We start from the raw sequence: 21,889 nt of genomic DNA, 5'->3' as shown, positions 1-21,889 counted from the left end.
TCCTTTTTCTTTTTCTTTTGCATATCATCTTATAGCCCTTAATGCCCCAATCTTTTCCTATGAGTGATTCTTCTAATTACTATAATAATGAATACAATTTTTGAGAGTTACAAATAACATTGTCCCCATATATTAATATATATATATATATATATATATATATATATATATATATATATAATTTGATCTAATTGTAGCCTTAAAGAAGAGAGTTTGAATAAAAAAAAAATTCCCCTTTTCCCTCTCTTTCTTATTTCCCTTTTCATGTTTCTCTTGATCTTTGTGTTTGGATATCAATCTTTCCACTTAGTTGTGGTCTTTTCTTTACAAATACTTGGAAATCTTCTATTCTGTTGAATGTCCATACTTTTCCCTGGAAGTATATAGTCAGTTTTCATCGATAGATGATTCTTGGTTGAAAACCAATTCTGTTGCCTTTCTGAATATCATGTTCCAGGCCTTGAGGTCCTTTAGTGTGGAAGCTGCCAGGCCTTGTGTGATCCTGATTGGTGCTTCTTGGTATCTGAATTGTCTCTTTTTGGCTTCTTGTAGAATTTTCTCCTTAGCTTGAAAGCTCTGGAATTTGGGAATTATTTTCCTGGGAGTTGTCTTTTGGGGGTTTAGTGTAGAGGGTATTTTATGAACTCTTTCAATGTCTATTTTTCCCCCTTGTTCAAGAACATCAGGGCAGTTTCTTGGATGATTTCTTGTAGTATGATGTCACTGTGGAGATTTTACCTTCCCTTATAGTGTGGAAATGCCCAAATCCCATATATCTTTAATACTGCACCCTACATAGAGTCCCTCCATTCTCATGTTAATGTTTTTTTTTTTTTTTTGTCTTTGGAGGTACTCTCTATCAGTGGGTGCTGGGGAGAGTAAGCAGAGTAAGCCTCCAGTGTCTAGACTGCCACCATGCTTACCCGGAAGTGAAAAGAGAATTTTTAAGAAAGATTAACCAAACACGAGTCAAATGAAGAGATGGAGATGGGGAAAAAAAGAAAAGACAGAGAGATAGAAGTATAAAGGGAAGGAAAACAACAAAAGAAAAAAAAGATGAAGGATATGTAGATAGTGAAGAAAAAGAAAAGGGAAAGGGAGACAGATCTGAATGGAGGAAAGAAATGGAAGAAGGCAGAAAATCAGAGAAAGAAAGGAAAAAAAGAAAGAAAGGGGTAAAGACAAGTAAGAACATTTTTGGTCTTTTCTAACACCCTTAGCACCATCAGACTAAGTTAGTATATATTGCCAAGTTATCATAAAAACCAGACAAATGAAAGAAATTCCATTTCATCATAGAGTTTATGTTCTTACCACCTCCTAATCCAGACCAAACCCCACTAATTATACTATAAAATCTTTTTGACACTCTTACCACATTGCTAAAAGATATTTAATCCTCCCTATTCCTGCCTCACTGATTTATTAAAAGTAACAACAATGTGCCCAGGAAGAGTGTTGAGATAGGCAAAATAATAAATAAAAATTTCTCTTACTTGGCATAAGGTAATAGTAATCTGCGCAGTAAGGAAAAAATTACACCTTTGATGAGAATTTTTACAGTGCCATGGCATCAGCAGAAACACTATATATGCTGGTAGAATAATTGTGGTTTTGTCATTTAAAACTACATAAAAATAAATGTTGATTGAGAAAAAACCAAGTTGCCCTTGTGTATACAGAGTTAGAGAAAATTTTAATAAACTCATCACAGTGCCAATCTGATCCCAAATCAGTAAGCCTATTTAGTGCTTATAAAGTGATGTTACATTGATTTAATGATGCTATTAGTGATATTTGCAGTGATTGTATGGGTATAAACAATTAGTATTTGGGATACTGTTCCTCGGTAGAAAAAACACCTAATTCTACTAATTGCCTCTAGTTCTGCTTCTATTAACTGCACACTTTGTACATGCTAATAATCTTATTATCAGCTGCTGCTGAGTTAATTAAAATTCATCTCTACTTGTATAATCCAAAATAAAAATATAAATTTTAATCAATTAAAAGTATATTAAAATTATTATTTTGTAATGAAAAGCATGTTAGTCTGAAAGACAAAATACCTGAATTCTAGTCCTGCCTTTACCTCTATTCAAGGACAATGAATTAGTTATAGCCTCTACAGTTTCCATTTTGTTTTTAGTTTTATTGTTTTACTACATCCGATTAAAGTATTGTACTATATTATCTCTAACATCCCTCTCTCAATCTCTATTATCTTGGACTGCAATGACTAATGGACTTGAGTAGGAGGGAAGGGGAGAAGAGGTTGGGAAGTAAAACTTTGATTTCTAAAAATTGCATTTTTTTCAGTGTCAATATTTGGAGCAGCGAAGTGATTCAATGTATTGAGAGCCAAGCCTAACAATAGAAGGTTTTGGGTTCAAATATGGCCCTAGGCAGTCCTAGTTATGTGACCCATGGCTAGTCACAAAACCCCCATTGCCTAGCCTACCACCTATGCAGTATTAATTTTAAGATGGAAGGTAAGGGATATTTTTAAAATAGAGATCAATGTCAAACATGAAAATATTCTGAAAAAGGAAAACTCAGAACATATTTATTACATTTAACACAGTTCCTAGAGAAGTGGGAAAAAATACAAATTGTAAACTAGAGGTCACCAAGCTTGTTACCATTCCATACTGAAAGTCTTGAATATATCATTAAAGAGGTGATTAGTGAACTCAAAAAGGAAGCAGTGAACTCAAAAAGCTATTATAGCTTCAGTAAGAATTGGTTGTGCCAGAATAAGTTGACATTCTTTTGAGGCACAGTAAATAAATTGGTTTATCAAGAGGAATATAGAAGCAAGAGTTTATCTAGATTTTTAAAAACACATTTCACAAAATCTTTTATGCTAGCCTGATGAAGGCATGTTTGCTGAACCCATTGAATTATAGCATGGATGTTCTGCTATTATCTGCTACATCTGATTTTTTAACATTGACTTGGATAAAGACATTTATGGAAATATGAATAGCTAATTTGTAAAAGACAAATGATTAGTTGTTACAATACTGTAGGAGTTAAGATTTGAAAATGCCTTGATGTTTAAATAGGCATGAATATGAAATCTTAGACTTGGGTTCAAATAATCAGCTTCACAAGTACAAATGTGGGAGGTATGTGCCTCAGGTATTTTAGTGGACTGCTAACTCAATATAAATTAACAGATAATTCAATGGTAAGTTGCATTAAAAGAGGAATGAAGTCTAGAACTAAGAAGACATTTTTCTCCTTGTCAAAGATCCTGGAGTGGTTTGCCATTTCTTTGTCCAGCTTATTTTAAGGTGAGAAAATTGAGGCAAACAAGGTTAAATGACTTGACCAGTAAATGTCTGAGGATAGAATCGAACTCAAGATCAGTTTCACTCCAGGCTCAGTATTCTCTCTACTTTGTCACCTAGATACCCATAGTTACAATATACTCTATCATGATTAGATAGAAAGATTACTGTTTTCATTTCTGCATCCTACATTCTAGGAAGAATAATAAGATTAAAAGTATTTAGAGGAGGGTAATGCAAACAGTGAAGAGCTCTAGAGTTCATTTCTGGTGAGAACTGATTGTAGGAATGGGGATATTTAATATTAAAGGACAATTTGGATAACACTCAATGACTATCCTGGACTATTTGAAAGATTATAATGTGGAATAGGGAATTATAATTTCTCTAGTTGTCTTTAGCAGCAAGAGTTTAGCTAAAAATAAACTTAAATTCAAAATGAGAAAGACAACTTTCTGCCTAAGTTTTAGTGATTTTCCCAATGGGGGTTCTTCAAGATAATGCAACTATACTCCTATTTCCTTTCTTGAAACACAAAATTCATAAAGCAGGAGATAAGAATATGTGAACAAAATTGTCCCTGTTAAAGTATGAATAAAAATAAAACAATTAAATCAGAGAATGAGTGATCTAAGTCTTCAGAGACAAAAGAGGACAAAAAATACAGGCCTGCTAACTATATATGACCATCAGTTTTTTTATCAGCAAAAAGTTCATGTTTTATTAAAATTTCTTTAGCACAAGTTTAATACAGATTTGATTTTTATATTTAGTTATTTACTTGATTATATAGAAATATCATTAATTTCTTTCATTGTAAATGATTTGGTAAAAAACCCTTCTAACTATTACAGATTTGTTTAGTTTCTTCTGCACCCTACTTTACTAACTCTGGTAGGTTGAAAGGAAATTACATAATGAATTATCTTGGTATCTAGCAAGAATTATTTTCATTTTCATTTTTTTTTAATTTTTAACTGCAATCACAAGTGGCAATGAATACTTATCAACAGTTATCAACAATATTTTGGCATTGAAATGTCATAAGATAATTTAACTAGGATTATCATTTTTTAATATTAAAGAAATTAAGATCTTATGTATAGCTAATCTTCACTAGCCAGTGTTCCGCGAAGATTGAGTCTGATTGTAACCAATTTGAAATGAGAATAAATTCTCTTACCTCATTTAAGGCATTCCCAAAACATTGATACACTTCATGTGTTTTTAGCATATTGAAAACTGTTCCTAGTTTGTTTTTTTCTTCATCTAATGTATATAAATGATGTCAATACGAGTCTCATGGTACATTATGCTTTTGAGACAAATATGTGTGTACTTTTTTCAGCTTATTTCTGGTAGCCATAGAGGGGTATTCCTGTGTTCTGGTTTGATTTCTAAGAATATCTGTATGTCCTTAAATTAGGTACTTTGTTGCTGTTTTCATTCATCTATTTACTATTTTTGCATCCCTTATAGACTTTTTTTCAAAATACTTTGACATTTCACATGGTTTTGAAAGACATACTATTTTATAGCTTTGGAGTAAGATTTATGAATCTATTTACAAGCAATCTTTTCTAGAAATGTGATTTCCGGAAATCAGTAATTATTGTTAATTTTTAAATTATCTGTACCAAAATAATGAAAAAACAAAAAAACATTAAACTTACTGAGAAATACATTCTGTGTGTGAAGGAGATATGGGAAAAAAGAAGTCTGCAGCAATGGCTGGAAAAGCAAAGACTCCAAAACTGTCAGTCAAGATAGACATTCTATTTAGAATGCAGACCAGGAAGGACCATTGAAAAAAGGAGGAGGCAAGCTGAAAAACTGAGTCTCTTTGCCTTGAGACAGAAAGGAAGGACAAAAAGTCCTGCTCTCTTGTTTCTCTCTGCTACACTACAGTAACTGAATTCTCAAGACCTGTTGACCATTTTCCCAAATCTGAACTATATTTCCACTATCTTCCAATTTAGGAACTACTCAGTATTAAGGAAACCCCACACCCTCTTTCCCTTCATCTTCTTATTTTTCCCTTTCTTCCAAATAAACCCCCAATAAAACCCTTATTTAAACTTAGAAAAGAGAGAACACTCTATATGATAAACTAAATACTTACTCTGAATTTATTTCAGTGAGACCTACAGAAGAATCAATTGAAGGGGAGGGAGGAAGGCAGGAGGTAGGTAACCAGAGAGGATGAAGAGAGAAAGGAGGGAGGAAGGGAGGAGATTGGCAGATCTGATCTTAAAATTATCATCTCTCACCTAAATAATCCCTTAATACAATTCCTAGTCCAAGTTGGTCCAATGCATGGGATAAATAGATTTTGCTTCACAACATTTTCTTCCTTTGGCTTCCTCTCAGTTTACTGATTTCTAAAATTTCATTCTTGAAAGTAATTTATTGACTTAAGGATTTGATCTTTATATATATAGAAGACTTTTTAGAATAGAGCACATTTTAGGTTAAGCAGTCATTCAGTTTCTACACTCTGAAGGTACTTATCTCAACCTTGCTTGTTTAAGTAGAGTCCCCAGACCTTGGCTATTTTGTTCCTTTATGGAAGTTACCTAGATGTTTTGTTGATGTTGTCCTTCTAGTATTATAGCATACAAACCCTCATTGATAGGCTTTCTGCTTCTATCATCTGATTATCCATTAAGGAACATCTAATTAGCATCTAATTAGCTGGACTTAAATTGCTCTTTGGAAAGATTGTTGAATAAGAGTTGATACAAATAATTTCCCCAAAAGTGGGTATAGTATTTCCCACAAATATATATAGATTCTAGGAGAAAGTGAGTAAAGATTTAGACAACTCATGGACAAAGGTGTTTTTTTTCCCCCCACAGTTCTTTGTTGTGGAAGTTCCTTTCTTTCAGTCCCAGGTTGCTCAAGAAGTCCTTCTTTGATATGAATTATCTACTTTGAAGGGTTCTTTATTGAGTTGTAAATATACATTTGTTCTATCCTTGTCTACTAATGTAGACTTTGCCACCAGCTGCTTCTGCCCCAAGAGACAATGTAAGGAAGCCAATGGAATTATGGAAAATCCAAGTTCTTCTAAACACTTGTGATGAAAATTAATGTTGAATTGTATTATTTATTGTGATTGTTTCTGTGTGTATACATCTATTTCCTCAGACTCTAACCTCTAAAGGCCAAGGGGTTCCTTAAAGGATAACTGAGTAAGGTCCCAGACTCCAGAGGGATCTCCCTGGGCAGAGACCTGTAGGTTTTGTTTGTCCAAAAAACAAAACCAGCCCCAGTGAGCAAGGCTTTCCTCAGCACATGCCTTTTTTTCTCCTCAGTATTCCCCTCATAAACCAATGACTTGGTTTACAATAACCAGTAAAAACCTGATTGAGATAGTTTATATTTTTCTGATAAAAGATTGCTAGAGGAAACTGAGTTTTATAAACGAACTATCATTTCTTAAATTTTAGAGTAGCCATGTTTGCCTAGCTGTTGTACAGCTGTAGGATTCATCCACCTGAGAAACAGTCTTTCTCCTTACAAAGATGAAACAATGGGAGGGACTGAAAATTCTAAGCCTATGTCCTTATTTAAATATCTACCAGTCAGGACTGCCAGGGGAGAGTCCAAATGATGTCAATCAGAAGGAAGACACCTGTAGGTAAAAAAGATGCTTTGAACCCTAGCGCTGGGTTTTTGGTACAAATTAAGGTACACCATTGAACTGTCCTTTATTAAAAGACTGCATACCCCTATTAATAAATTATATTATACTCCAAAAAATTGTCTATTTTTATTTATTGGCTAAAAACTGCAGGTATTACACTTGGGAAGTTTGTGAGATCTTCTTTATGTCAGTTGGAAGAGACCATGGCCTAAACTAGAATTATCTCTTTCCTGCCCCATATGCCTATAACTCCTATACAACTATATTGGAGAATTATTATTAGAAAAGTACTTGTACACTGTTTTCTGAAATCTAAATTTCTACAACATTCAATTACAGAATTTTATAGATGATCTACACTAAAGTCCTGGCTTTTTACTTTCCCAATATGAACACTCTTTCATGTTCAAATTCATTAAATAAGGAAAAATATTTCATATTTGAACTAAGCACAGGTTGAGGATATTTCACACTTTATCCTGTTTCTTTATTAAATGTGCCAAGTTTTTTTTTCTTTTATTTATCTATATATTTATCTTAAGATGTTTAAAAAGTATTGTGCAGGCATCTCCCATCTTCCCTCCCTTCCCAGAACTATAAAAGTATTATCCAACTAAAAAAGGTGAGTGTGTGTGTGTGTGTGTGTGTGTGCCAAATGAATGCCATTCATGTTTCTATTTATCAGTTCTTTTTTTTGGAGGTAGATATTCACAAATAATTCTTCAAATGTTAATTCTGTAGCTGTTCATAATGTTTTCTTGGTTTTATTAATTTCCATTTTCATTATTTCATGTAAGTCTTTCCAAGCTATTTTTTATTGGCCTATTCATGGGTTTTTACAGTGTAGTCAGTTTTCATAGATATCTGTATCCAACTCGTTCAGATATCGGGGCATCAAATCACTTAAAGGGGGATAGAGTGACTTAATTGATTTACTTAATAAACCTCAGCCTTATACAGTTAATGAGTTTTACTTAATGAGTTTCAGATCCTTTTATAAGGTATGATTTTTATTGGAAGATTTCCTAAGAAAGTGAACAAGGACATTACCCAAAGTAGAAATGGGTGTTGAGGGACCAAACCCCCCCCCAAGAAAAAAAAAACAGTCCTACTTATTAAACAGTTGTGTTAAAGTGTTGATTCAGAACTGCCCACAATGACTAAGGCAGGGCTATTACTCAAAGCACAATAATGCTAGTGGTCAAAACAATTTTCCTCCACACCTGACTAGGTAAATTGTTTTCTGAATGTTAAAATTCTATGATTTATACAGATGTTCACAGGGATGACTGCAAAGATGCTATAAGTTTCAGAAATGATTTAGGATTTGTTTGAACAATTTAGTATTTTCATCCAATTCTGCCAATATTACTAATCCACTATTAAAAGCATCAAATATCCTATAAAATCAGTTACCAAGTTATTCCATTTTATTGTTCAGAAGATAAATAAGATATTTAATGAGGTAAATAAATATAGTCATACCTAGATTTACTTTATAGGCAACTCCACTAATCCCACACAGGAGACTCTACTTCAACTGGAATGGGCATCAGTGTGAAAAAATTCTTGGAACTTCTAGAGAATGTATAGTTTAGAAACAGAAAGATGAAGCTGCTAAAAGCATGAACAGCTTAGGGGACCTGGCCCAGAGGCATATTCCTAGGCAGGGCTATCTGGTTTATTTAATAGACCCCTATCTAAAAATGCTTCAACAATGACTACATTTTTTACTTTGTTTTGTTATATTGATTAATATTTCATTAATTCGTTATTCATTCAAAGAAATTGGACTTCTTTTAAAATATGCAAATACCTCTGGAAGAGTTAGAGGTTATTGATTATTTACACATTAGTACGAATTAGCTCAATCAGGCTATTTTCTTTTTGATATCTAATTGATAACAATTGTTCATAGTGGAGCATCCTGGATGACACAGAAGATAGAAGGAATTTCAGGTTAGGTCAGGGTGGGTAGAATAATGGTGAGTAGCACTTAGGGGATGAATAGGACACTTAGGAGAGAAAATAAAAGATAAATGCCAAAGACAAACAAATAATACCGATATTGAAATATTGCCTACGATCCAGGAAATCATGTACCCTGGAAAGTGGAAGGAAACCTATTCTCTTTCTATCTTAACTACTAATCAACTACTAATCAACTTTGCTCCAGGTTGCCAAAACCTCACATTCCAGCAAATACAATTACTACCATAAATTATCTACATTATGGGTTAAATAGGCTTTTGTGGGCTCCCCTAAAATTTAGCCATTTTTAAAAAAATCATTCTTTTGGAGCATAGCTTTTGAACTGTAAGCAACTGATGTATAAACAAACCTTTGCGACACATCTTCTATATCATAAGTGAAAAACTGTCTATATCAGGCAATCAGAATTAGGACTGTTGTAATTTTAATCTGTGTTATAAATATGACTTTTCACAGTGTTCAGCACATAGTATGTGCTTATAATAAATGTCTGTTGCTTTAGAATTTGAAACTGCACACTTCAGCTGGGGTGGAGACAAAGTGGCTCCATGATGTCCCCTAGTGGCATGTGTAAAGAATAGCAGCAGAAGTAGGTGATTCCAGAGAAAGAATGATGAGGAAAATAAGAAAAAAAGAAAAGCGCCCTACTAGATGGATAAAAACAGAAGGGAATGCAATAGCCCGCTCAGTCACAAATGGAAAACAAAATAAAGCACTCAGGGCTCTGGCAAAAGGAAGAGCTGTGTTCTGCCTGTTAAAGAAGGATAGAGTAGGAAAAAGCAGCCAAATGCCAGTGAACTGTAAAGAATGGGTGCCAGCTCCTTAAAAAACTGCAAATGAAGAGCAGAGGCTCATTGAATCCTCTTCCTTTTAACATAGCTTCATAGAAAGGTTTAATAGGCTCCCATTGTCTAAGATTTTAAATGAGCAGCTGAGGAAAGAAGGGATGGATGATCACAGGAATGAAATTCTGACAAAGCAAACAAATGATTCTGATAAGCAAGGAGGTGAGGAGCTATAAAAGAGAATTATGGATGGGAACTCACTGACCAATTCAGATTTTTAAAAGAGATACAAATATGTAATCAAAGTGACTTAATCTATAATGATGATTCATATAAAATTTCTCCCTCTTTTTCTCTCTCTCTTTCTCTCTCTCTCTCTCTCTCTGACTCTTTTTTCACTTCATCTCTGTCATACTTGTCTCTCTGTCTTGATTATTTTCAGGCTTTTTAAAGGCAGGATGGGATATTAGATTTTTTAGTTAGAATTTTTAAAGTACCCTTTTAGAAAAAAAATGTGATTTGCAAATATAAGTAAGAAATGTGAAAAACAGGAATAGCTTAGGAGAGTAAACCAGAGGAAAGGATTCTTAAACAATACTGTTCAAAAGACGGTTTCCCTAATACTACATTTTTCACTTTTGCTTTGTTATGATTCCTTAAATTTTAACACAGATTCATTTGAGGTAACTGACATTAGAGACAAAAGACAAGAGAAATAATAAAATCATTACTTACAATAGATCGAATGATAACATCTGATATATTTAAAAATCTGACTATTGAAATTATATTTTGCTTTTGCTTTCTCTCCTAGTCAATATGACACAGTGAATCAGGAACTGGTGTCAGTGCTTACTAAGCCCTCGGTTTAAGCCCTTACTCTAACATATACTTTTTGTCTGACCTTGGTCAAATCACTTAAATTCTCAGTTCTCTAGGCAACACTCTAATACAATGAACTTTTTCTTCCCTTTTTCATTTCTTTCACATTCTGGCATCCACTGAGACTTGACTCCTTTCTTATGACAGCATGTCACATGACAACCTTTCTTGTACTACTTGCACTTTCAGTCATTCTCTACCCCAAACCCCACAAAATGGTTTTGATGGTGTAATTAAAATGCCTTTCTCTCCCTATGGGTACTTCTACATTTTCCCTTTACCACCATCAATATGCAATTTATCTATCTGTAACATTCATTCAGTCTGAATTTAACATCCAATCAAGATTCTGGATGTCATTTTCTACTATCTTAAAGCATTCTCTCTTTCCTCAGTGAGTTGAATGCCTTGCTAACAGTCTTCTCTGTCTCAACACCTTTCTTCATATATGGGATTTTGACAGAATATTGATCTCCCTCCAATGTTCTACCTACTTTATTTACTCAGTTCCTTTTATATACTCATTCATTACATATCAGCTTCACACACTGATTATTACACTCTCATTATCATCACTCACATCTCTATGTGTATTCATGGACTCTAAAATGCTTTATACATCATAATATTTAACCATTCTGTTATTACCTTACAATATTCTTCATCCTCACAGTAAGCTCACTTCCTTTTACCTATTCTGTTCTTTCCCAGGCCATCACCTCTACCCTGACAACATCAGTTTCTCAAGGTCATTATTCTTTACTCCTCATTTATTTTTTTTTCTTCCTATTTAGTGATGATGCATTATTTGTCAAAATTCATGGGCTTTGAACAGTGATTATTCTCTTTATATTGACACTTCTGACCACTTTTTCTCCCTAAATATTTTCCCTTTTCTCTCTGATTGTAATGGCATTTCTCACACATGGTTCTGCCACCTATCAAATTGTTCTTTTGAGTCTCTTTGCTTGATAATCATCCATATCATTATCCCTGTCTGTGGACAAACCTCAAGACTACCCTTCATACTCAAAATATCATCTTAATTGAAGAGTTCATAAGTTCTCTTACATTTAACTATTATATTTATGCACATTACTAATATATCTATATGTTTAGCCCTAATCTCTCCTCTGAGCTCTATTCTTACATAACCAACTGCCTGTTGACTTTTTTCAATGGCATGTTCCATAGGTCCAAATTCAAGATATCTAAAACAGAATTCATTATCTTTTTGTTCAAACTCCTATTCTTTCAAACTTTCCATAGTCTGTTATACTTCTTTATTTTATTACTATCTTTTAAATCACTCAAATTTGCAACTTCAGTTTTGTCCTTGAATCTGTAGTTTCTCTGACCCCACATATCCAATTGGCTGCAATAGTTTGTTATTTTTACCTTCATAACATCCTTTGTTTTTATACCTTGTTTATATTGATCTATACTACGCCAGTGGGGTGTATGGGGTGCTCAGGGAGGAGTAATATCTTTGGTATGGAGGGCTTGTCATGCCCTCCTAGGGCAGCTCTCCAACCTCTGACCCCCACCTGACACCCAGCTCTCACTTGTGGCTCCCAATAGCTGCTAGCATGAGGCAGTGGTCACACCCCGGGCAACAGCTTCGACAGGCTGGCTAAACCCTGCGAGGGTAGCCATTGGGTCATCAACCCCTGGTGAACCAGGGCTTTGCTCACCCAGCATGTGAAGACTGTTTCGGCGGAATAGGCAGAAGAAACCAACAAGAAGGTTCAACGGCTGAGATTGGCGATGCAGCAAAGCACTGTGGAGTGCTTAGGGCATGTTGGAGCACAAAAGACAACACGGCCATCCAATGCAGCTGAGGAAGTCTCCAGGTGTAACGACTTTTCGTGCCACTGGACCCAGGCTTCCAACGCCAAGAGAGTGGGACTGTCTCTGTGCATCGACTTTTCCACTTAAATCTTCATGCACAAGTGTCTTTGTGCACAAAAACGCACAAAGTCAATCGTCATCCTTGGTTACCAAGAGACTACTACACATACTACCCCAGTTCACATCTTTATTACTTCTTATCTGAATTATTGCAAAAGTATCAAGATCAACTTCCTTGTCTCGTCTCTTTTCTCCCTATTCCATTGTCGAAAGAACTCCTAATTGATTTCCTTAATGTGCACAGAAGACCATGACATTCCCCCAGTCCATATACTTTGGTAGCTCCATACAGACTTTTAATTTATTTTTATCTAAATCTCATCATTTTATGTTATATGATTTATAACATATGTAATTATTATTATGGTAATATACACACACACACACACACACATATATATATATATAATATGGAGGGAGAGAAGTAGAATGCACAATTATATTTTAATTGATAAAAGTTCATAAATGAAAAGTGTTTGAAGATCCCTCTCATCTAGATGATAGTTTTGTGTGAAAAAATATAGGGGAATTTATTACTCTATTCTTATTTTGAGTTTATAGAAGTGACATGACAGACAAAAAAACAAAACAAAACTAATGCAATGAAGTGACCAGAATGAGGGAGAATATATTCCCTTGTATTCTATTCTCATCAGGTCTTATCTGGAAAACTGTATTTCAATCTGAGAACTGCATTTTTGAGAAGTCATTAGCAAAATGGAACTCATCTAGAGAAGGGTGATCAGGATGGTCAGGTAATAGAAAACATATCATATAACATTCAGCTGAAAGAACTGAGTATGTATGTCTTAGAAAAAAGAAAAGTTGGGAGGATGGTCATGATAGATATCTTCATATGACTCAAGTATTCTCATGTGTATCTAAAGCTGGAATGTACCTCAGCAGCCCAGATTGAAAAAGAGGGCTTATTTTTGTTTTGTTTTTTATTGACTCCAGTGGCCAATGAAAAATAACATTTATATAGTACTTTACATTTTGAAAAATACTTTGAAAATATCTTATTTCATCCTTACAACAACCTTGGGATTTAGTTGCTTTAATTTATTAATCTTATTTTTTAATATTCATAGGGAAAAATCTACTATAGACAAGTACCACAGACAAACGGTTATTTTCCCAGGGTTATACAACTAGTAAATATCTGAGGCAAGATTTCAACTCAGGTCCAGCAGAGTCTGAATTTAGGACCAGAGTTTGAACTTAGCTCTATCTAATGGACTGTTTAGCTGCAAGACAGGACTAGGAACAAGGGGTTGAGTTTGCAGAGGTGGCTTTCATATTGATAAAATGGAAAAACTGAAAATGTCATAGACATGCAAGGGAGATGTACTATATAAAGATTATAAGGTATTTCTCATGGCCAGAGGATTTTAAAGGAAGGTTAGCCAACCACTTTCTGCTGATGTGGTGGAGATTTGTTTTTGAGGTACAGAACTAGCTGCCACTGAGGTCCTTAAAAAAACTAAGATTTTCTGAATCTATGATTACTCAAGAATCCTAAATCAGTGTTCTTTCCTTTATGTCATGTTGTTACCCAGGACACTTTTGTTTCCTGAAATTCCTATTAAGAGTTTCAGTTTTTTCAGCAATACTTTGCAAACACCACAATTTCTACTTTCACTATCAGCAATTCCTTTCACATTAAGGTGTGTGTGTAGATTTCCTCTGGATAATCAGCACAGTCACTACCCACAGGGCCTGCCCTTGTTTCTTCATTATCTCTTACTCTCAGTCAGGGTAGTCCACCCACTGCTGTCATTTTTGGCCAGAATTGTCAATTTTTCCTTGTTTAATATTGCCTTCCAGTGAGTCCTTGTGATTCCCTCTGCTAGCGAGTTGTTTTCAGTATCTACCACCTTATTAGCTCCCATCATTCAACCTATGATGCCTAAACCTATAGGATTCTACTGTTGTATTGTCTTTCTTCACTTCTCTAAGTTCCTTACAATGTGCCCCCGTTACTTTTCTTCACTTTTAACTAGAATGGCAGTTTGTGAATGGTAAGAACCCCTTATCATTATCAATATCAGGGCTCAGAAGAGACATTGCTTTTTGATGGAATTGAATTATACCAAACTTTGGCATCTGATTCCACTTATTCTCATCAAACTAGGAACATATTCAACTGATTTGCAGAACTGTGAAAAGTTGTACAAGTTTGATTATTATGTTTTCCTCTGATTTTTTTTCCATATTGGCATGTAGAAAGTCCTCATATATGGGATTTAATATAACATAGAAAAATACACTACAGATATAATGTATTTATTAATTTTCATTTTTATATTAAAGAAGTTTGAGGTCCCTGCAAGAAAGGTACTATTTAAGCATAAAGAAGTTCTGTTGCATCTACTACTTATACAGCTTATAAATTATATCTCCAGAATTTAAGAAGACAAAGCAAGTTTTCTCCACTGTCAGAATATAAAGCCAATGTTGCTATTCAAGTGGAAGTCTCATGTGTCATCAAAAAAGTCATGAGCTTAGTTCTGACCCCTTAATCAGTCCTTTTAGTGATGGCTGGTGGTGTGGCAGGCAGAAAGAACTTCTTGACTTTCAAGTACCAGATTGAATTTTGGGTGGTAATATTGTAAGGAAATGTATCTTGGCATATTTCAAAAAATTTGTATTCCAAATTGAAATTGCTGAAACCATCAAATACATAAATGGAAACTTTTACAAATTTAACAACACTTATAAAGTTATATATTTTGGTATTAAATTAGGAGTTTCTATAACCTGAATTACATATGAAATATAATATCTATAGCCTTATTAGAATGGAAAATCCTTTAATATGGATACAAATGATTCTTTTACTTGAAAGCACTGGTTATTCTAAATAACTTATTGCAATATTAATCTTTAATAATGTGGAGTATAAATGATAAACATTTACAAAACATTATTTGGAAGTTTTAAATTTATTTTACAAATACTTTTACGGTTTTTAAATAAGCAATTGTTAAATTTTGATTTTGACAGATGGGGTTCCTTCTCATTTTGCAATGTGTGTGACATATTCTGAAACACTTTTTTTCTCCCTATTTTATAGGTGGAGAGGATCCTCTTGATCTTATCAATCACATGATCTTTCTACCTTAGATTTTTTCTAGTAGGCTCATGTCAAAATTATAACATATAGATTAAAATTCATTCTTTGAAAGATTTTAAGGGAAGGCATCCATATGTAATTTTTAAGTGAGTATCAGCTGAAAGAAGTTTTTCTTCTTTTTATAAAGTTTGTATAACATTTTAAACTGATTAAAGCAATGTATAGTTCAGGACAATTGTTACATTAAATTTTAATAATAGCCATTATTATGTTAAAATGTAAATAATTAACTTTTCAAAAATTTTGAAGCTTTGTAGCATTTATACTCATGATGTCATCAAATCTTAAAATGACCATAAGAATTTTGAGACACCCTCCCTCTAAAATGATGGGAGAAATAAAGTCTTTTAATTCTCTTTTCTATTATTTGATTCAGTTCAACATAACAGTTTACTAAGCTGGTATAGAATTTATTAATTTTTGCAATACACTTCAGACATCTAGGTGTTGGAGTGAATAGTGTGCAAGTCTTGGAATCAAAAAGATTCATCTTCATCAGGTCAAAATGGCCTCAGATACGTATTATCTAAGTAATCCTGCGGAAGTCAAATAACACTTTTTGTCTCCATTTCCTCATCTGTAAAATGATCTAGAGCAGGAAATTACATACTTCTATAGTATCTTTGCCAAGAAAATTAGAAATGGGGTTACAGAATTGTATATGAGAAAAAACAAGTAAACAACAATAACAATATAACACACTCTAATGAATAGATTGGTTTAATCTGTTTTTCACCTTATTATGAATTTTGATAAATGTGCTTATTTAATTTTCATGTTGTCTTTTCTCTGTCATTCCAAAATACTGTACAAAGAATAAACACTCCCCACAACACATTCTGCTTAATATCTCATTTGGCATTGATGTTATAGAAGTGTACTTCACTTCTGCCTACAAAAACTCATTCATATAAGGAATCATGGATTTCAAGTTAAGTTCAAGGTCTACTTCTAGCACTCTGTGACACTGAACAAGACATTTCACTTCTCTACACCTTTTGCCTCTTTTCTAAAATAAAAAAAAGGCATGATGATACTTGTACAGTCTAATTCTTAGGGTTTTTATATGGAAAAAAGCACTTTATAAAGTCTAGCTTGCTAGGAAATATGCACTAAGGTAGCATTTGAGCTTACTGATACATATCTTTATAATTTCAGAGAATTATTTATAAGGAAATCAGGATTATAGTATTAGATGTTTTAATACCATGAATGGTAAAAGTTAAAAAATCAATATATTTTAATTAATCTTTAATCATTTAATCAACTTAGTCTAAAAATATTCTTGATCTCTTCAAGTTACCATATCATACCTTTCCCTTTATTGCCAAAGTTCTGGCAAGCATAGTCTACAATCACAACCACCTCCTCGCCATCCACTCACATTTGGATACGCTTTCATAATTTCTAAACTTGCAACTCCAATGAAACTGATCTGTTACATGTTGGCCAACTAATAGCCTTTTCTCGATTCTCATGTTCTTTTAAAAAAATGAATGAATTAAAAAGTATTTTAAGCTCTTTCAGTGCTCAAGTAACTCTCATAGTCCCCCAAAGATATAAATATGAAAAGGAACTTAGATTCTAACATGCAATAAATATACCAGGGGGTATTATTTTTTTCATTTGGGAAGGTATGAGGATGGCAAGTAGATCCATATGTCAATTGACTGGTTAATCTCTTCCATAAATGGTAATGGTAATTTGCTTATTGTTCCAAGAACACTAAAGTGGGAAAGGATTCAGTATATGAGTAGTAGCATGGCATGAAAATGGCCCAAGAGTAGTATGCTGAACCTGGATTGGATTCACTCTGGGGTCAGATTTAAAAACACTTCTGAGCATAAGCATCCCTCCAATTTTACATAATGTTACATTGATTCACATGGTTTCTGGCCAAGCATATGAAAGAGAAGTCCAGTAAACATGGGGAACACAGGGAGGGTCAAGGGCACTCAGTGTTGAGGATGGGAGTGACTCAAATGTTCTTCCTCCCCCTATCTCTCTACAAGATCTTCACTTCTCCAAGTAGTTTTCACATCTTCTATAGCCTACAATATAAAGCAACTCAGTATGCATCCTCAACCACTATAAATTTTAGCATTTGAAATATATGAAAATAAGCATTTGACATTGCTGAACATATCCTCCTTTTCAGTATTCTTTTCTCATGTGCATAACCAAATAGATCACTGGTCTTTCAGAATGTCTGATTACCTGAAGAAACACACCACCTTCCATTTCTCATTGCTTTTGCCTCATTTCCTTGTGAAGTTTCTTTTGAAACAAAAGCAATCTGGCAAATGCATATTTCAGAGGATATTTGAAGGGTGCATAAGTTTTGGAATGGCACAGGGTAGAAGGAGGGATATTCATTATTAGGACAACAACATGAACAAAAAAATTTGGGAAAGATTGAGCTGTATAGCATGTGTGTGCTGTATAGTGGGGAATTTTTTTTATTCCAATAAAGATGATATGGACTGTATAGTAGGGGAATTTTTTTTATTACAATAGAGGCTATGTATTAGGGAGCAAAGGACAAAAAACAGAGGGGTAAGTTATACCTACTACTCGATCTCATCTAATGCTACTGCCATGTTTGGAATTTGGTTTAATAAATGCTTTTTGATTGATTTTTATTGTTATTGATGTTATAGAGCATCCTCAAAGCCTAGAATAAGGATTTCTTTAATTGTATCTCTTTATTTAGAATATTTTATCATTGTTACATGATTTATGATTTTTCCCACTCCTCTTCTATTCCCCCCTCCCTAACTGGGAACTGACAAGCAATTCCATGAATCACTGTTCAAAATCTATTTCCAAATTATTCATATTTGCAATAGAGTGATCTTTTAACACCCAAACCCCAATCATATCCCAATTGTACCACATGATAGATCATATGTTTTCTTCTGCATTTCAACTGTCACCATTCTTTCTCAATGTGGGTAGCATTCTTTCTCAGGAGTCCCTCAGAATTGTCCTGGATCATTGCATTGTCACTAGTAGAAAAGTTTGTTACATTTTATTTGGCTACAATGTTTCAGTTTCTATGTACAATGTTTTTCTGGTTCTGCTCATCTTGCTTTGCATCCATTCCTGGAGGTCTTCCTAGTTCACATAGAACTTCTCCAGTTCATCAAGGAATAAGAATGTCTACTTGAGGCAATTCAAACTTTCTTCATATTTCTAAGCATTTATATATATTTTCATGTTTATTTTTTCTAGTTTACATGTTGATACAATTTTCAATAATCATTTTCTGACGTATTGCAAATCAGGTTTTTTCCTTTCTTCCCAATCTTCTCCTCTCCTCCAGAAAAGCAGGTAACATAACATAGATTGCACATAGATTATTATACAATGCATTTTTTTCATGTTCATCATGTTATGAAAGAAGTCACATATTGATTACATTAGAGAAAAATTCAGGAAGTGGAAATAATGTGAAGAATATCTTGCTTCAATCTGCACTCATACTTTGTCAGTTTCTTCTATAGCAGTGGATAACTTTTTTTTTTTTTTGTCATGAGTCCCTTGGCGTTTTCCTGGATCTTTGTTTGCTGATAATAATTTTCATTCACAGTTGATCATCATATCTTATTGCTGTTACTATATACAATATTGTGGCTCTCACTTCACCTTGCATCACTTCATATAAGTCCTTCCAAGTGTTTTGTGATTCTCTTGTTCATGATTCCTTATGGCATAATTGTATTCCATTACAATCATATATAAGTTTTTCAGCCATTCCCCAATTGATGGATATCTCTTCATTTTCCAATTCATTACCATCACAAAAAGACATGCTATAAATATTTTTGAACAAGCACATAACATTCATACCTGAAATGTTTTGAGTAAAAGAGAAATATGAAAAGATGTTAAATTCATCTGGCAGTTGTATGAAAAAGGAGACAGATTAGAGCCAGGGAATTCATCTAAGAAGCCAATGTAAAATCTGACTATGTAGTTAGATAGATCTGGAATAAAATGCTAATAAGAGGAATAGAAAGAAAAGTAAGATGCAGGTCTTTCAATGGAAAAATGGACATGCTTTATTGAGGTTTGCCATAAATATGGTTCACTCACAAACTCTTTGGGGCTAATGCCCCTTAAAACTGTACCTGTAAACAAAAGCTATACAAAGAAATACCTCCAAGGTGAAAAAGAATGCTGTTTTTATTGCTGTGTTGAAACAGCCTTATAGATATGACTTTGGTCTTTGCACATTATAAGGAAGTAAGAGCTGAAGCCTTGCAAAAGAATACATTAATACCAATAGGTACCTTGGTCAGAAACATATCATAAGAAAAATACAGGTGCTTATCTTCAGAAAAAGACCTGAAGGAAATTAAGTCTGATTTACTTTTTGACTAGGTTTATGTGAACTGCATCATCTTTCCCTGTGCTGAAAAAAAATAGACTTGAACTGTCAGAGTTTTGAGTCATTGTTATGCCAAGAATGACTTTGATAGATTCATTGTTGTAGGTAAATTATGTTGCAGCAGGGAATCTCTGAAGCTCCCTTGGAAGAGATCAATTTGGTCCCATAGCTCACATAAGCATATTGTGGTGACTGATCACAATAGTAGAATCAGACTTCCTCTCTTCTAAATCCCAATAGTTTTCATGTTCACAGATGTTATCAAGACATTAACAAAGTAGGTTCAATTCCTTGATATTGGTTACTGATGCAGCTGTTAACTTAATGAAGTCAGTATATTTTCAGTCTTAATTTTAGACACGTTTATTTCTGTTTTCATACAACAGCTGTGCTATAAGAATTAGGATTGATGTTCTGAGTAACCCTAAAATAAGATTAAATAATTATATACCCAATTCAAGTATAAGTTTGCTTTTAAGCCTTCATGTGTCATTTTTATTTAGGGGATACTTGGTTTTTAGGGTATAATGACAAATATTGTGAAGCTAATGGGTCACATTGATTAAATTCTTGTTAAATTTAATTAAGAAAAATGCATAGTGTGACATTTTATTGACTCAATATTAACTTTAAAATTGTGAATTGTGTGTTGTATTAGCTACATAAATTCTTATAGATCAAGTAAGAATTCAAAAATAAAATAAAGATAAAAAGTCATTGCAAAACCCTTTATTACATGTACAGCTGTACCTTATTTGTGAAAACTGACGCCTTTACAAGTTCATTATTGTTGGGCACATGTAATAAAAAAATAAAAACATCAAAGAATATGAAGTCAAATGTCTAATGTATCCAGATAGGCAGGAAGGAGAACCAAAAATGTTGATTGACATTATCTGTTTTAGATGCTTTTATTATTCCTATTTCATTCCAATTCAGTTGAAAAATCTTATTTTCCTTCACTATATATATAGGGCAGTTTGGTGGGTAGTAATATGGAGTGTATTGAATATATAATGCCAATGATAGGGCATGTCTTTTTGCCTAAGAGAAGCATACTGGAATCAGATGATAGTAGAGAAGTAGGAAGGTTTGAATGAAAGATTTCTATAAGACAAATAAACAAATTCTCAGAGTCACCTCAAATACTCCAGATGTTCTGCATCTGCTTGCTTGCCCACTGGGGACATAGAGATAAAGATATTAAGACACACAAAGATGGTGAGACAGAAAGATCAGATAAGCAATGTGACAACTAAATTGAAGTTTAGTTTATAGTCATAGCGTACAGGTTATGACCCAACCCAAACATTTTAGTCCATTCAATTTTAAAGTTTTCATTGTAAAAGTGCCCTTATCAAAGTAGAGAATAATCAAGTAAAGTTATTAATGCCACTCATTTTGAGATAGACAAAGAAGTAACCTTTAAATAGAGCAATTTTTAAAAGTCATGCATGGTTGACTATTGGGTCTGGGTGAATTCTATAGGAGGAAAAAGAAATTATAAGTCAAAGGTTAGTTTTTATATGGAAAGAATAATCATTAATAAAATAATATTCAAAGTACATTTGCTAAAATTCATTAATTTTCTTAGTAAACATTCTTGCCAATGGTTGCATGATAAATGTTTTCTTTGTGTTCTGTGATCCACCTGCTTCTCACCAATTCTATAAATTTCAGTCCTATATTTGGAATCAATAAATATTTCAGGGAACAGAAATGTATGTGATCTGTGGTACAGTCATTCATCCTTCCAACACCTGCATTTGTAAATAAATATCACTAAAATACATTCTAGAATGACAAAAGCTAGACTTTTAGAAAAAAGGCATGTTTTTATTTGTT

This window comes from Monodelphis domestica, chromosome 4 (genome assembly GCF_027887165.1).
Source record: "Monodelphis domestica isolate mMonDom1 chromosome 4, mMonDom1.pri, whole genome shotgun sequence".
Classification (NCBI taxonomy): domain Eukaryota; kingdom Metazoa; phylum Chordata; class Mammalia; order Didelphimorphia; family Didelphidae; genus Monodelphis; species Monodelphis domestica.
The sequence above is the reverse complement of the archived record's forward strand: the minus strand, read 5'-3'. Positions refer to the sequence as shown.